The following is a 12,398-nucleotide window of genomic DNA, read 5'->3' as shown; positions in this document are numbered from 1 at the left end:
TAAACATAGACATCATTTCCGCTCTTTTTATTGCTCATGAAAACCAAACATTGCATGTTGTACCACCGCACAGCGAGACCTACAGAGGTGGTGGTCCAGATTGCTGTAAATACCGGTACCTCTAATACCCAGTATCACGTCCTCTTGCATTGATGGATGCCTGTATTCGTTGTGGCATACTATCCACAAGTTCATCAAGGCACTGTTGGTCCAGATTGTCCCACTCCTCAACAGCGATTTGGCATAGATCTCTCAGAGTGGTTGGTGGGTCACGTCGTCCATAAACAACCCTTTTCAACCTATCCCAAGCATGTTCGATAAGATTCATATCTGGAGAACATGCTGACCACCCTAGTCGAGCGAAGAAAATCATTCACAAGATGTGCACGATGGGGGCGCGGATTGGCGTCCATGAAGACGTATGCCTCGCCAGTACGCTGCCAATATGGTTGAACTATCTGTCGGAGGATGGCATTCACTTATCGTACAGTCATTGCGGCGCCTTCCATGACCATCAGCGGCGTACGTCGGCCCCACATAATGCCACCCCAAAACAGTGGGGAACCTCCACCTTGCTGCACTCGCTGGACAGTGTGTCTAAGGCGTTGAACCTGACTGGGTTGCCTCCAAACATGTCTCCGACGATTGTCTGCTTGAAGGCATATGCGACACTCATCAGTGAAGAGAACGTGATGCCCATCCTGAGCGATCCATTCGGCATGTGTTGGGCCCATCTGTACCGCGCTGCATGGTGTCGTGTTTGCAAAGATGGAACCCGCCATGGACGTCAGGAGTGAAGTTGCTCATCATGCAGCCTATTGCGCGCAGTTTGAGTTGTAGCAATTACGCTTTCGTGGCTGCACGAAAAACATTATTCAGCTTGGTGGCGTTGCTGTCAGGGTTGCTCCGAGCCATAATCAGGTAGCGGTCATCCACTGCAGTAGTGGCCCTTGGGCGGCCTGAGCGAGGCATGTCATCGACAGTTTCTGTCTCTCTGTCTCTCCTCCATTTCCGATAAACATTGCTTTGGTTCAGTCCGAGATGCCTGGGCACTTCCCTTATTGAGAGTCCTTCCTGACACAAAGTAACAATGCGGGCGCGACCGAACCGCGGTATTGACCGTCTAGGCATGGTTGAACTTCAGACAACACGAGCCGTGTACCTCCATCCTGGTGGAATGACTGGAACTGATCGGCTGTCGGATCCCCTCCGTCTAATAGGTGCTGCTCATGCATGGTTGTTTACATCTTTGGACGGGTTTAGTGACATCTGTGAACAGTCAAAGAGACTGTGTCTGTGATTCAATATCCGTAGCAACGTCTATGTTCAGGAGTTCTGGGAACCGGTGTGATGGAAAACTTTTTTTGATCTGTATGTATAGGGAACGTCTTAGCATTTTTCGTAGGTTAGCGAATGAGACCGGTAAATATTTTCGTACAAAATCTTTATTTACTACTTCATCTACATTTAGGGATCGAAAACAACACTTTTCTTATTTTTGCCAGTTTGAATAATGTCTAATTTAATTTTTAACTTATAACTTAAATCCACATCTGAATAATCTGTTTCTTTCTCCAATCAGTAATTTGGCAAATACAGAGAAGGTATATTCTAGAATTCTTATACATCTCTTCATCTTCACACCCTCCACGTCCTCTCACAAAGGATCTTCCATCATCTCCCCATCACAGATGATGTCCTTTAGCCTCATATTTATCCTTCCTACCAACTATGACGCTCCTCTTCCCCACCCCTCCGATCTTGGGCTCCCTCTCCTTCACCTCCCCCTCTGCTGTTTTCTCCCTCCTATGCCCCTGTGTCCTTCTCACTTTTCCTTTTCCAGTCCTTGTGCTCCCTCCTGGGCTGCTTCCTCCCCGCCCTCCCTGTCTCATTCCCCTTTGTGTTCTACTGGCTGTCGCCCCTTTCCACCCCCTCCTGCCCTCCTCCTCCACTGGCCCTCCTTCTGTCTTTCCTCTATCCCTCCTCTCTGACCTCCCCACCCTTGGCATGTCCTTCCAATTTTAATCCACTTCGGCATGTTTTGGTGCCCACCATTTATCTAACATAAGTGCAGTGTTTGTTCAGTGTCGTCGTCTTGTGTGGCTCTCATTATTGTGAACGCCATTTTTAATTGTGCTCGTCTTACCGCCATTGTTTATGTGCTCCGCCTTCGTCAAGTGACATTTTAATTATATGTGGATTTTATGTAAATGAGCCTCGTCAAACTAGCCCTGTTTTGTGTATTTTATCTCCCACTGTTTCCCCTTCTCATTTATCACTGTATTTTATGTATGTACCGTTGTACTGTGTTGTTTTATATAGTCTTTTGGCTGAAGAGCGGCGTATTGCGCCGCTGCCGGCCCACTCCTGGTCACATGGCGCAGAGATGTGAAATAACAATAAAGGGAAAAAACAGACACCCGACCACTGCTGACGCCAGCCGCGGTACAGTACGGCATGACGCTGACCAACTGCAGCCCCACACCTGACACACCCTTCAGTTTAAAAAGTATGAAAAAGGATGTTTTTTTGTCAATACACCTCCAATTTGTCACGTTAAATGTAGATTCCTTTCATTTATATGTGTTATTTTCGAATATTGAAGATATCGGACCATACACGCGTTTTCACATCGCTAAAGTATCGTTACGAGTGAAAATTCTGTACAACACTATGGCGTAGGCTATATTTCCTCTAAGTATTCTCTCATAAGTTAGAAAAATCTGTTCTTATCTGCCACGTCCTGCATCAAAGGACTACAATATTAAACTCATTTTTGCCTCATGACGAAGTGGTAAGAGCATGATCTACCTCCGTCACAGGATGATTTTTCACTTTGGAACTCTCTTAAAACGAACAAATGTCTCGTCACATAAGAAATCTCTCAATGTGACACCACAGAAAATTAGTAAGTATCTCGTTTATACTATATATATATATATATATATATATATATATATGCCACTTTATTAATTCGATAATGTAGCTGATTTTATTACTATGATCATCTCTCCCTGTCTAGGTGGGAGAACGAAATTCCGTTAAATCAACTCGCCAGAACGAAAAAACGTTTGTTTAGCGCTCCATCTCTTGGATCATATCCGTCGTACCCTCGCCACGCTTCCAGCCGTCAGGGGGGGGGGGGGGGGCGGGGACACACCATTCATATCGAATTCGTAGACAAATTATTTAGATTGATCATGAAAGTCCATGCATGGCGGGAAATTTTTTTCCTGGAGTCGGATTATACTCACCAGCTAACCATCAACATTAATTGCGTTCTGCCTCTTGGTTGTCTTATCGTGCTTGTGGAAGTAAGTCACTTCTTATTCTGGTATACTGCTCCTCAACTAATTCTGCTGGGACCTGTCGGTCCATGGGGTATTGTACGATGCTTCACTCTCATCTCCACCCCCACCACGCCTCCGCCACCAGACTGCATGTCAGAAGCTGCCACCAGGGCGCGAACCTCCACTGGTGCATCAGAACTGTTCTGCTCCTTTCCGACAACCCAGCGCTCGCCGTGCCACACAGCTGTTGATCCAGACTCGCAAAAGTTGTCCTATCCTTCTCAGAAGGATTGGGTGCTTAAATTTCGTCTGGGGTAAATATCAGGGTACTAAACAAAATGCTTCCCCTCATTCCTCCTGCAAACCGAAACGTTCTGAGATGTGTTTTCGAAATATCCTGGAAAACCTGATGCAGTGAGCAATAACAAAATACCTGTGTACTGTCCGCCACATCCGAAACATGTACGAAATTCTTCAGCTCTACGTTTACCTCAGAATACAATATCGGAGCGTTTCTATAGGGATGTGGAATTCTGGAAACATCCCCCAGGCTGTGGCTATGTCTCCGTAATATCCTTTCTTCCAGGACTGCTAGTTCTGCAAGGTTCGGAGGAGAGCTTTTGTGAAGTTTGGAAAGTAGGAGAAGAGGTACTGGCGGAAGTAAAGCTGTGAGGACGGGGCGTGAGTTGTGCTTGGGTAGCTTAGATGGTGGAGCTCTTGCCCACGAAAGGCAAAGGTCCGCAGTTCGAGTCTCGGTCCGGCACACAGTTTTAATCTGCCAGACTGAGTTTCCAATACATCTACCTGCACGAAGTGATTGTTAATATACTTTTCTTGATCGTCCTATCCAAAATACATGCATGTGAATCGTTGGGGAGAGGCGAAGTCTTAGAAATTTTTACCAGCCCGGTGTATAAGATGCGCAGACAGTCTCGTTGAAAATCAAACTAGACATGGGTATGTCAGGTTACGACCATATACATATGTAAAGCTGTCGAAAAATTATGAAAAATGATGTGATATTGGTAAAATTCGAAGAAGCCCAGTATAATCACGAAAAACTGATGTGAAATACGTAAAAATTGAGGGAAATACAATGAAATACGTAAAATCGCGAAAACCTATTAAATTTACAGAAACTGACTCAGAAGACATAAAATTAGAGGAAACTGATGCTACATATACACACTTTAATAGTGGAAAGAGGGGGCATTCTAGAGACGCGGTGTCGAGGTGAAACGGCAATACTGTCCCCCACATGAGCAAACAACCTAAATCGGACCATGACTTCTGCGTGCAAGAGGAAGGTTGGCAGTGGCGGTGGTTAACTGTGATAAGACTGTTACATCTCCCCTGGCAAATGATCGTGGTGTGTAATTGCTCATAAGGTGTCACTGTTTCTTCATATGCATTTTCGGCTGCCGACGGTCATTTTATCGGAGTGTTGTGAACATATCATAATATCTGAGCTGTAACCAGGTTTGAACTTCGTAAACAGCAGGCGTCATACACCCTCTGAAACCTATATGGTGTTTGTATTACAAAGAATCGATGTTTTCTTTGGTGTGCAAGGTAGTTGTTTTATCACCTTACAGTTCGTCACCGCAGTTTATCGGAGAGGAACTTGCAGGGAATGTGTATGTCAAGCGCTGGAAATATATTTCTTACATTAGAATACTAACAGCGTTGCATTCCACATGAATAATATGTCGGAAATTGCACAGCTCAAGCGTAATAGCATGTTTAAGTACAGAACCGTGTAGCCCTTGGAATGTGTATACGTTCCACGATCATTTCTCTCTTTCAGATATCTTCTTGGTATGGACACTAAACACCGGAACAATACTCCAGGATTGTTAGCACAAGTGACTGACGTAAAATGTTTCCAACTCCATTCTTAAGTCACTGACAGAGGTTTATGAGGTACTGCGATCCCCGTGTGTGCACATTTGCTTGACAGTTGTCCCATTTACGGAGTTAGTGCAGCATGGTGTGTATGTAATTTCTCATGTGAAACACCACTGTTATGCATTTGTCTGTTTCCTCATAAAATTCATTTCCCTTGCTGACGATCAATTACAGGACTGGTGCAACCATAGCATAATTTCTGAATCGTAATCGGATGTAACCACTGGGCGCTATGTATCACCAAGAATCTATGTTTTTCATTGATTTAGAAGGAAGTTGTTTTATCATTTTAAGGTTTGTCACGTAGTGGGTGGGACAGAAAACATCCAGGGTGGATGTATGTCAGATGTTGTACATATATGTCCTGCATTACAGTATTAAGAGCGTTGCACTCTGCGTGACTAATATTTCGGAAACCACATCTCTTAAACATTAAAGTGTGTTTAAGTGCAGAACCTTGTAGCCTAACCGAGCGGTTCTAGGCGCTTCGGTCCGGAAGTGCGCACCTGCTACAGTCGCAGGTTCGAATCCTGCCTCGGGCATGGATGTGTGTGATGTCCTTAGGTTAGTTAGGTTTAAGTAGTTCCTATGCTTATGGGACTGATGACCTCAGATGTTAAGTCCCGTAGTGCTTAGATCCATTTGAACCTTTTTTTTATGACTGAAATGCTTAAAACTAAGTCCGTCTGGAGCTCCATCATGCATAAGTCACACGTTTCTTCTTACCTGATAAAGGGTGCTAACCTTCTTAACATGCACGCACCTAGAGAGATCTTGCGCACTTGGATGAGTGCCGTAAGACTGGTGTGGAACAGTCTTCGCTTAACAGCAGTTATGGACTCGGTTCGCTATGTTCCTTCACGAGACATGGACTGTAGCGAAAACAGTACCATCCTACTTCTAGTCATTTGTAAATTAAATCGATGACAGTTTGCAGGGAGGTTTGGTGAACGACAGTTCGGAGAAATATTTCAATACCGAACTTTACCCTATGAATGCGAGAAAACTCTGTAACTCTCATCCACATAGGGAAAGATGGCCAATCGTAATCGTAAATTCCGCATTATGATCGACATGCTAGAAATATGTAGATAACCTAACTGGATCGGCACAGGACGCTGGTATACTTTGGTGTACATGTCCGAGAATTAACAGTGAATTGACTTACTGTAGTCATCTATCTCCATTCACAATTTAGTATGTGGTACATGAAAAGTAATGGTTGTATGATTGAGCGATGATACAGAAATTGGGAAGCACGCAGCTGTCATTGGTTGGCGTTGAAATTGTGGAAAAGCTATAAATTTGCCAAAATTTATCGCACAAAACTTCACATGCGTCAGTGGATGTGACTCCGATCACTGGTCCCCTGGCCGCGCAGGGTAGTCGAGCGGTCTGAGGCGCCTTGTCACGGTCCGCACAGCTCCCTCCCCCTCCCCCCGGCCCCCGTCGGAGATGATTCGAGTCCTCCATCGGGCATGGGTGTGTGCGTTGTCCTTAGCGTAAGTTAGTTTAAGTTAGATTAAGTAGTGTGTAAGCTTAGGGACCGATGACCTCAGCAGATTGTTCCCATAAGACCTTACCACCACTAGTCCCCTGCTCCAGTGGACTGATATATGTGTAATTAATGGGATCACCACATATGGCCGATGCCAACACGCAGACGGTATTTGTTTCCCCGATATATCGGAAGAGAGAGATGTGGTAAAATCTTATTGAGTTCTAGGCCAGTTAGTAGTTTTATTCCGTTGCATGTTACAAAAATAACGAGGGGAGAGAGAGAGTGTGTGTGAGAGAGAGAGTGAGAGGAACAGAAAGAGAGAGAGAGAGAGAGAGAGAGAGGTAGGGACTGTGCTGCCAATGAAGACTCGGTCACCATTACACTATCGTGTTTCTGGCGTGGTAATCACACGAACAAGAGAAAGGAGATTAGGACATGTAGAGAGTGATATTTATAGACCGTCATTCGACATCGATGAATTTCAGGGGTTATTCTTCTGAATTTCTGCGTGCATTCCGTGCGGATTGTTGTGCATTTTCTCCTGTAGGTTAGTGTGCTTTTTTTTTCATTTTCTTTATCTGTCACCTCTTCTAACTAATGGAACGGTGCTGTCGGAACGTGATGGGATTTCACGAGAATTAGCAGTGCTCTGTAATTTACTCGTGGAAATCAGGTGGATTCAAATGCTATACATCGAAGACTGGAAGATTCGTGAGAATTGGACAGGTAAGCGGTACTCTGACGAAAGGGGAATGGAGAGGTTAGCTCTACACCGTCTCTTCTAAGTATTGTGGGCAAAGGTACTACAACATCCCACATACGTCTCATGAAGTGACTGCAATGAGAGAATTGGGGGCTAATACGAAAGTTTCTAAGAGAGATAGTCAACAGCATGTGACCCGTCCTTTGTTTTCTCGATAAATAAGAGACAACATCCTTCCGTGAGTTTTTTGCACTTATAAATGTTTGGTCTGACATCTTAATATGTAGACTACATTTACATTTACATCTGTTTACGTCCAAGCCATCGTACAGTGTGTGGCAGAGGCTGTTCTGTATCACTACTAGCCATTCTCTTTCCTATTCCACTCGCAAATAGATCGAGAGAAAGAGACTACCAATATGCCTCCCTATGAGTGGTAATTTCTGGTATCTTATCATCGTGGTCCTCATGCGAAATGGACGCTGGTGGTAGTAGAATCCTTCTGCGGTCAGCTTCAAATGCCAGTTCTCAATAGAGTTCCTCAAGAAGCACATCGTCTTCCCTCCAGGAATTCCCACTTGAGTTCTCGAAGCGTCCGTCCACTAATTTGGCAGGAGCCAATAGGAACAGTTCAATAGGGCTGTATTCTGAGGTAAACCTAGAGCTGAAGAAATTCGTACACGTTTCGGATGTGGCGGTCAGTACACAGGTATTTTTTTATTGCTCACTGGATCAGGCTTTCCAGGATATTTCGAAAATACATCTCAGAACGTTTCGGTTTGCAGGAGGAACGAGGGGAAGCATTTTGTTTAGTACCCTGATATTTACCCCAGACGACATTTAAGCACCCAATCCTTCTGAGAAGGATAAGGCAACTTTTGCGAGTCTGGAATCATTAACAGCTGTCTGGCACGGCGAGCGATGAGTTGTCGGACAGGAGCAGTACAGTTCTGACGGTCCGGTGTAGTTTCAAAAATGGTTCAAATGGCTCTGAGCACTATGGGACTTAACATCTTAGGTCATCAGTCCCCTAGAACTTAGAACTACTTCAACCTAACTACCCTAAGGACATCACACACATCCATGCCCGAGGCAGGATTCGAACCTGCGACCGTAGCGGTCGCGCGGTTCCACACTGAAGCGTCTAGAACCGCTCGGCCACTTCGGCCAGCGCACCGGTGTAGGTTCGCGCCCCGGTGGCAACTGCTGACATGCATTCTGGTGGCGGAGGCATGGTAGGGGTGGAGATGAGAGTGAAGCATCCTACAATCCCTCATGGACCGACAGGTCTCAGCAGAATTAGTTGAGGAGCAGTATACCAGAATACTAACTGACTTACTTTCACAAGGACGACAAGACAACCGAGAGACAGAACACAATTAGCCTTGGATGTCTTCAGCTGTTTACAGCCCATTTTGCTATAACAGGAAGTGACTTCCAAGGCTGTGGGAAGCCTACAGAGACATCACTGAAACGGCTGTAATGGATACATGGTTACCTGGCGAGTATAATGCGACTGCACGAAAAAAATTACTCACCATGCATATGGACTCTCATGATCAAATTAAATAATTAGACTATGAAATCGATATCAATGGCGTGCCAACGAGCGGGTGGAAGTGAGGCGAGAGTACTGCGGATACGATTCAAGATTTGGGGCGGTAAACAATTTTTTTTTCGTTCTGGTGAGATGTTTTAACGGAGTTTCGATCTCCCACCTAGACAGGGAGAGATGATCATAGTGATAAAATCAGCTACATTATCGAATTTATATATATATATATATATATATATATATATATATATGTGTGTGTGTGTGTGTGTGTGTGTGTGTGTGTGTGTGTATTAGTATAAACCTGATACTTACAACTTTTCTGTGCTGTCACATTAAGTGATTTCTTATGTGACGTGACATTTGTTCGCTTTAAGAGAGTTCCAAAGTGAAAAAGCATCCTGTGACAGAAGTAAAGCATGCTCTTAGCACTTCGTCATCAGGCAAAAATGAGTTTAATTTTCTAGTCCTGTGATGCGGGACATGGCAGATAAGAACAGATTTTTCTACCTGATGAGGGAATACTAAGAGGAAATACAGCCTAGACCATAGTGTTGTACAATATTTTCACAACAAGTAACGATACTTTAGCGATGCGAAAACGCGTGTATGGTCCGATTTCTTCCATATTCGAAAATGACTCGTACATAGGGAAGGAATCTACGTTTCATGTGACATATTGGAGGTGTAAGGATAAAACAACATCCCTGTTTCGTAATTTTTAAACTGAGGAGTTTATGTCAGGTGTGGGGCTGCAGTTAGTCCGGGTCGCGCCGCTTTGTACCGCGGCTGGTGGCAGGAGTGATGGGACGGCCAGTTGTGGAGGCTTAAGGAGGCTGTCGCGAGCCGTGGTTTCTCTCCTGGCCAGATCTTTGGGTACACAATACACTCGGTAGATGACGCTGGACGAGACTGGAGGTGACCGGTAATTTTTCTTTTTCTGCTCGAGGTACCATGTTCAGGTAAGTTAATGAGCGCTACATTTGTAAAAAATATCATACCATATATTTCCATGTTTCTGTTTGGTAGGATGCGACTTGCAATTCGTAAATATGTATAAGCGTGTTTCATTTCAAATGATGTTGTTACAGGAATCCTGTATACAGGGGCAGTATGTTACAGGTGCAGTGCCTCCTAGAAGTCCTGTCTGGCCAGACATAAGGATTACATCATTCCACCATCATTTATACCTACAGATTCTTGACCCGTCCCATCCTTTGTTACGCCTGTGTCGCCTGGATCTCTGACCCTCCTAAATTCTATAAAACCCTCCAAATCCTTGTACGCCATGTGCTCCACCTCACTTTCTGTGTCCATCTCTCGTCCCCCATGAGGATCCTCTATGACCTCATCCCCTTACCACATCTCCTCCTTTTCCCTGAACACATCCGTATCCACTGCCCCAAACGCCTCTCGATCCTCCCCATCCCCTGGTGTCTCCTTTCCTCTCCACTCCCCACTTACTGCCACACCTCTACCATAGTGTCTCACTCTGTCTCGATCTCCACATCTTCCACCTCCTCTCCCAAAGAAGTTTCCAGCGTCTCCACATCCCAGATGATGTGCTCCGCCCCAATATTCATCCTTCCTTCCAACCCTGACTCTTCCCTTCCTCTCCCCTCTTTCCTAGGGCTCCCTCTCCTCCCCCCCCCCCTCTGCTAGGTTCTTCCTCCTATCTCCCTGTCCTTCTCACTTCTCCTTTCTCAGTCCTTGTACTTCTCCCAGGGTTGCTCCCTCCCCATACTTCCTGTCTCCTGCCCCTTTGTGTCTTACTGGCTTCCCCCCTTTCCACCCCTTCCTGGACCCGGCCTCCACCGACCCCCTACTCTCTTTCCTTTCGCTCTCCTCTCTGACCTCCCCTTCCTTGGCAGGTTCTTCCAATTTTCATCCAGTTACTTTCTGTCGTGTTTTTGTGTTCGTCATGTACGTTACATAAGCGCACTGTGCATTCAGTGTCGTCGTCCCTTACTGTGAACGCCATTTTTAATTGTGCTGTTCGTGCCACCAGTTGTTTATGTGCTGCGTCATTGTCGAGTGTAATTTTAATTGTATGTGGATTTAAGCCTTATCAGACTACCCCTTTTTTGTATATTTTAACTCCAATTATTTCCCCTTCTCATGTGTAACCTTCATATTTTATCCTCGTATTTTATGTATGTAACATCCTCCTCTGATATTTTATATAGTCTCTTGGCTGAAGAATGGTAAATTGTGCCTCTGGCAGCTCATCCCTCCCCACATGGGGAAGGGGTATGAAATAACAATAAAGAAAAAAACAGGTATAGTGGGACAGTGGTCACTGTTCTATTATTATTATCACCCATATCTATATTCCTCCCAGAAGCAACCATTCATTTGTATACCAGCAGAAGGCTCCCCCCCCCCCCCCCCCGCCCCCCGGACGTCAGAGATAGCTTGCTATCCTATCATTATCACACATGCTTCCGCTTTAGGGCTGTTGGTTAGATTGGCTGGAGAAACTCTCCAGTGCTAGAATAAAAGCGAAAATATCCGCATCACATCTGGCAGTTATTGTCGAAACTGGATGGACCTACTGTCTAGTGATCCATCAGTGGCAACTCAAATAGTTAGAAAAAAACGATATTCTGCACTGTGCACAAAATAATAAAGACTTACATCCATCATATCCAGCAGCCTAGCACAGACTGAGTCCTTTTCCCATCAATTTCTAGATGGGGGAGGGCCAACAGCATTCTCTGGTGTTGCTGTTGTGAACCAGATCAGTTGGTCTCCGAATCTCAAGGTGAACACACAAAATTTGATATTCCTGGCTATAAAATTGAATTTCCTGCCAATTTTTGAATTTTCCGCCAAAATTTCAGTTTTCCGGCATTTCCAGGGGAGGGGAGGGGTGAGAGGAAAAGAGAGGGACGGATTAATTGGTCGATTTAATTAATTTGCATAATTAATTTGATTTCAATTTGGTATCAAAATCGGGATCAGAGCGCCATCACCCAGCTTTGATTGTAAGTTTTCAAACGGAGTATGGGACATATCCTTTTTGTGTATGATATATAATGTATATTTGCATGCTTTAATGTTTCGATATGCATCAGTCTTGGTCTTCTGAGATTCTTGTTGTCACCGCCTTGGCCTAATTTTTAACTTGAAAATATTATAACAAAATACATACTTTCAGTGTATAGCAGTCTGTTTTGGAACTATGTTGCTGGCTGGAATGGCCCAGCGGATCTAGGCGCTACAGTCTGGAACCGCGCGACCGCTACGGTCGCAGGTTCGAATCCTGCCTCGGGTACGGATGTGTGTGATGTCCTTAGGTTACATAGGTTTAAGTAGTTCTAAGTTCTAGGGGACTGATGACCTCAGAATTTAAGTCCCATAGTGCTCAGAGACATTGGAACCATTTGGAACTATGTTATAGGCTTCTAAAGTTCTCCAACTAAATGTAGTCATATTTTGAGG

This window comes from Schistocerca americana, chromosome 4 (assembly GCF_021461395.2).
Source record: "Schistocerca americana isolate TAMUIC-IGC-003095 chromosome 4, iqSchAmer2.1, whole genome shotgun sequence".
Taxonomy (NCBI): domain Eukaryota; kingdom Metazoa; phylum Arthropoda; class Insecta; order Orthoptera; family Acrididae; genus Schistocerca; species Schistocerca americana.
This window is presented reverse-complemented; position numbering follows the sequence as displayed.